A 5,457-nucleotide genomic window follows, 5' to 3' on the forward strand; every position below is an offset into this window, starting at 1 on the left:
CCATTTAAAAGTAACTTAATGAAAACACAATATTTTGATATATGAAATATTAGTAGATTAGTCTAATCAATTTCCATACTTATAACGTATCTTGGTTATTTAAAGAGATATATCTACATATAGATGACATCATCATCATTGTTAAATGTATTTCCACCTAACTCTCAGTGATTCTTGACAGTTTACTAATGATTTCAAACATGATAATAAAAACTTCAAGAAGTAGATATGGCACAAATTGAGTAGAAACCAATATGAATTGAAGAGATTGTGAGTCTGCACAAAATAAATATCTTTTATACCATTCTGTCAACATAATTTACTGCCTTTTGCTTTTCTCAATTTTTTCATATATTTGCCTCTGAGTCTTATCATATGCATTCTAGAGTGGAGAGGAAATAACACCAAAATTGGTTTTTGTTTTATTTATCGGTATTTGTTATTTGCTTCATTTATTTCATAATGTTATTCAATATGCCAATCTGAAAAAGATAATTATCTCTTAATTGGCTATAGTACCTTTAGCTACAATAACTGTGACAACACATCTCTGTAACTGGTGATCTCTCACCTTATTAAGAATTTTTGGACTATTCGTGCCTTGTGAAGTGCTACAATTTAGGCATATCTGGGGGATTTCTAACAATTGTTCATTGTTAGAAATCATCCTGCTACATTTCTATGGAATTAAAGTCAGTGTTTCTCAAATCTGGTAAATTATCCAAAATTGGGTAAAAGTACTTTCTCTTTGAGTAATGACACCCAAACCCAGTACCCAACGATAACAGGAACATTTAAATAAGGACTTTCTGATAAGCAGACTTTTTGACAAGTGGATTTTTTAGGTAAGAAAATAATGGAAAGTATTGAGTTAAGTTAATTAGCAATTTTATGATGTTTGTGTATCTATATTTTTCTTGACTGTACACCGCCTTGAATCCTACGGGAGAAAGGCGGTATAGAAATATAATAAATAAATAAATAAATAAATAAGTGCTAAATTTCAAGTTAGCCATTACAAAACAATGAATTTGTTCGCATTCATACATGTTCTTGTAGATTTGTTTGTATGTTTCAGATCATTGATCCATTTGTGCTTCTGCTGATGGATAATATCCTGATATTCTTCTAGTGCAGGGGTGTCAAACTCAATGCCTGCGGGATGGATCCAGACCGTGGGGTGCTTAGATCTGGCCCACGAGGCTGCCCTGGAAATAGCAAAGGACCAGCCCCCCCCCCCCGTGCCTCTGCCAGCAAAAATGGAGCTCAGGAGAGACGTGTGCAGCTCTTCTGGGCTCCATTTTTGGCCGTGACGGCCCTCCTGAGTTCCATTTTCACTGGCAGAGAGCTGCAGGAGAATCCCCCCAGCCCTGCCCGGGCCATCACAGGTGCCTCAACCATTAGACCTCAACCACTAGACCAAATTATTCTATTTTACCAGAAACCCTACCTTTATCCAATGTTTTTCTGATAATGGAATAATAAATATTAACTTTAAGCAGGGCAAGAGAGCCTGAAAATTGCTTGATGTTTTTGGTGAGGTTTTTTTGTAACTTCCTGGACAATTTTATACCGAAGCTCTAAGAATGATTTTAACAGAGTGGCCACTCTTGAAAAGATTCTGTTTTCTTTTTTTCCAAATTCCTATTTTCCAAAAAAAGTATTTTCAACGGGGCATCATATGCTTCCAGTCTTCCAATCTTATAACGAGGTTTCATTGCAATGAAGACAACCAAAGATTTATTCAAAGCAAGGTTGACCCAAATCAACTCTATTTAATCTAGTACAGTACTGCACTCAAACAATTAGCCCTTGGTATTCATTTAATTGAATTGATTAAACTGGAGTATGACTTTTTCCCATTGGCATGTTCCATAACTTTAGAAATAAAAGCACCCACCCATAGGGGAAATCATCAGCACAAAAATAAATAAAAATAAATAAAAATAAATAAATAAATAAATAAAATGTTGGTGTTATTTGTACAACTACTACTCCTTGAACAGGGGAGATTTATACGAAGCTTATATCACACTCGGGTCAACAATACCCAAGCATGCATAAAATCTAAAAGAGAATAGATTTTCACAGAACTGTAAAAGTGGAAAGTGACTTAAACACAACTGGTCATAAGATGGTATGCCATGAAACAGCAGTCAGCATATCCCTTCTGGGAAAGCAAACCACAGTCCCAATGAAAAAGAAAAAGGATAGAATTAATTTGAATTTTATAAGGCCTTCATATATTATGGGCATAGCCTTCACTTTATTGCTCAGTCTCTGCCCATCTACTCAAAAAACTTTCCTGGTTACCATTGCCCAAAAAGCCACCAAAGACAATGGCAATTTTTAAAATATTCCTAGTTTTATGTAGCTATTTTGAGCTACATAAAGCTCAACTATTTTGAGAATCATTGTTTTTTGTGGCCACAAAGTTCAATATTAAGTATTCAAAATCAGGAGTAGGTCCCTTGAAACTTCCAGGCATTTTGTTTCAAACAATAACAACCAGTATGACTGAGAGAAAAGATTTGCAGCTGCATTTCAAAAAAAATCAAAAGGCTGTTTAGCCCAATTCTAAGCCAATAAATAACAAGCATATCTTACTCCACACCAAAACCTCCTTTTCATACTGCCTTATATCTCTACTTAACACACACTCGCACATTCTCTAGGGGCAAATTAACGATTTAAATTCAAATGCTTATTGTTTTTACGTTTACCGTTGGGTTTTGTACCCTTTGACCTTATAACAGAAAACCCCACCTGGGGGATTTTTCCTCGTTGGCCACGGAGCTTCCTCGGTTTCTTTGCACGGAAACCAAGGGCACCGTCTAACTCATAGACACTCAGTCATTCTCTATATTTAATTCCTCCCCCCAAGTCCTTCTTTACCATCGCAGCGTAAAAGCTCCAACGCTACTATCGGGGAAAAGGAAACGAAGAGTCAGCCTCAACGCCCGAAAGGCAGCCCCGCCATTGCCTTAAACGCCGCTCTAGCGAACATTCGAATTAGCCATCCTCCGCAGACGAAAAGCGTGACGTTCGTTCTTCTTCATTACGCCTGCGCGATAGGGCTTCGTTTCCTGAAACCCTGCCTCCTTTCTCCAATAGTTATCCCTTGATTGCGCAACCATAACCAAGCTCCTAGGTTGTGAGGCCGGCCAAGTGGCAGTGTATGTCTGACTGCCCAAACGATCCATTCGTTTTCAGTGGCACGCATTTAGCTTCCTCCTCCCACTCAGAAGGTAGTTCCTACGTTTTGGAAAAGTTCGTGTGCACAAAACATCCACCACTAAACTTATTTGAATCCAGTCTTATCATTTTAGATGAAACGCTGAATACTTCTTTGCCAAGAGTTCCTGATCCTCAGAATTGTGCAGCCTGTGTATGGTTTCTATACATATAACAGGCTGAATTTTCTAACACACTATCTTATATGCTAATCAACATTAGTACAATCTTATTTTTTTCCTGCCTTTACTATATGGTAATATTCTTTCAACATCCCAGTAGATTTACTATGCATTCAAAAACAAATAACTATAAATCCTCTGTATTCCACAGAGAAAATTTTATTGTTGCAATATAACCACATTTGTAAGCTTAAAGGCTTGGCATCTCTGTCTGCTAAGTTTTAAATGCTTATGATTTTATTAAGTAACTACATTATCAATAGGTGGCAGCATTTAGCTGATATTGACTGGTCCTGAAAAAAGATGTGGAGAAGAGTTACATTTTAAATTAAGAAATTTTAAAAAAAACAAAAAAAGCAAATGGAAAATCACCCTTTTTTTATATATATACCAAGGAAGTACATGGATATGTCCATGTCATCACCATTAATCAAGCTTAATTAAGATTACATCTACATGGAGGGAAGTAAGGGATACCACAAGGTTCCATCTTAGGCTGAGTACTCTTCAATATCTTCATGAATGACTTAGATGAGGGAATAGAAGGGGAACTCATCAGATTTGAAGATGAAACTAAGCTGGCAGGAATAGGTAATAACCCAGAAGACAAGCTCAGGATCCAAAAAAATCTTGAAAGACTTGAACAATGGACCCTACCCCAAAAAATGAATTTTAATGTGGAGAAAAGCAAGGTTTTACACTTAGGCAGGAAAAACCAAAGATACAAGTACAGATTAGGTGAAACCTGGTTTAAAAACAGTAACTGTGAGAGGGACCTTGGAGTCCTAGTAGATGATCACTTAAACATGAGCTAGCAGTATGCTGTAGCAGCCAAAAAAGCTAAAATAATTCTTGGTTGTATAAACAGAGGCATAGAATCAAAATCATGTGAAGTATTAGTACCGCTTTATAAATCCTTAATAAAGCAACATCTGGAATATTGCATCTAGTTTTGGTCACCACATCACAAAGAAGATGTTGAGACTGGGAAAAGTGCAAAGAAGAGCAACTAATATAATTAAAGGTCTGGAGACTAAAACATATGAAGAACAATTACAGGATTTGGGTTTGGCTAATCTAGAGAAAAGAAGGACTAGGAGGGACATGATAGCTGTATTCCAGTATTTGAGAGGTTGCCACAAAGAGGAGGGTGTCAACTTATTTATGAAAGCACCAGAAGGCAAGACAAGAAGATGGAAACTAATGAAAGACAGAAGCAATTAAGGAAAACTTCCTAACAGTGGGGTCAATTAACCAGTGGAATAATTTACCATCAGAAATTGTGGGATTTTTTAAAGAAAAGACTGGACAATCACTTATCTGAAATGGTATAGTTAGGGTCTCCTGCTTGAGCAGGGGGTTGGACTAGATGACTGCCAAGGTCCCTTCCAGCTCTAGTCTGATTGATTGAAGATGGGCTAGAGATTTTATTATTAATACAATAGTATTTTATTTTATTATTATTGATTTTATTATTGATTTTATTACTGTATGACTAGAAGGTTACATTGAATCTCTCAGTTTGTGGGAATGCATTAGCTATGATGTGAGGTACAAATATTGTCTGCTTTAGTCCAAGCTGCAGGATTTACATTTTAAAACAATTCAGTTTATGAACAGGAAAACAGAAATCTGAAGAAGAAAAAAACTGCGCTCCACTTTCAAATTGTAAATCTGTAAATACTAGTAACATATGAGGAAGGAGTATTACACCTTTGCCTCCAATAATTAAAAAAAAAGATGGAATAAAAATTAAAAATGCTAATTTACTCTTGCATTCCAGTTAGGAAATAAGTCTATCAATCCTACAAGGCATTCTTATTTCACTCTGCTGCCACCATGGTTATGCAAGCAAAGTCTAAAGCATTCTATCTGTACTGAATAGTGGAACTCATAGCTAACATTTTCTACATTTATTAAATTATCCGATCCTCCGGCATCAGAGAATTTTCTATATGGCACCAGATTCTGTTACGTTAATACTGTAATGGGGACGGGACCAACTGAGGGAGGATTCTCACTCAGCTTCCTCTGCCGCTCC

This window comes from Pantherophis guttatus, chromosome 4, assembly GCF_059756535.1.
Source record: "Pantherophis guttatus breed Tessera chromosome 4, ASM5975653v1, whole genome shotgun sequence".
In the NCBI taxonomy this organism is placed as follows: domain Eukaryota; kingdom Metazoa; phylum Chordata; class Lepidosauria; order Squamata; family Colubridae; genus Pantherophis; species Pantherophis guttatus.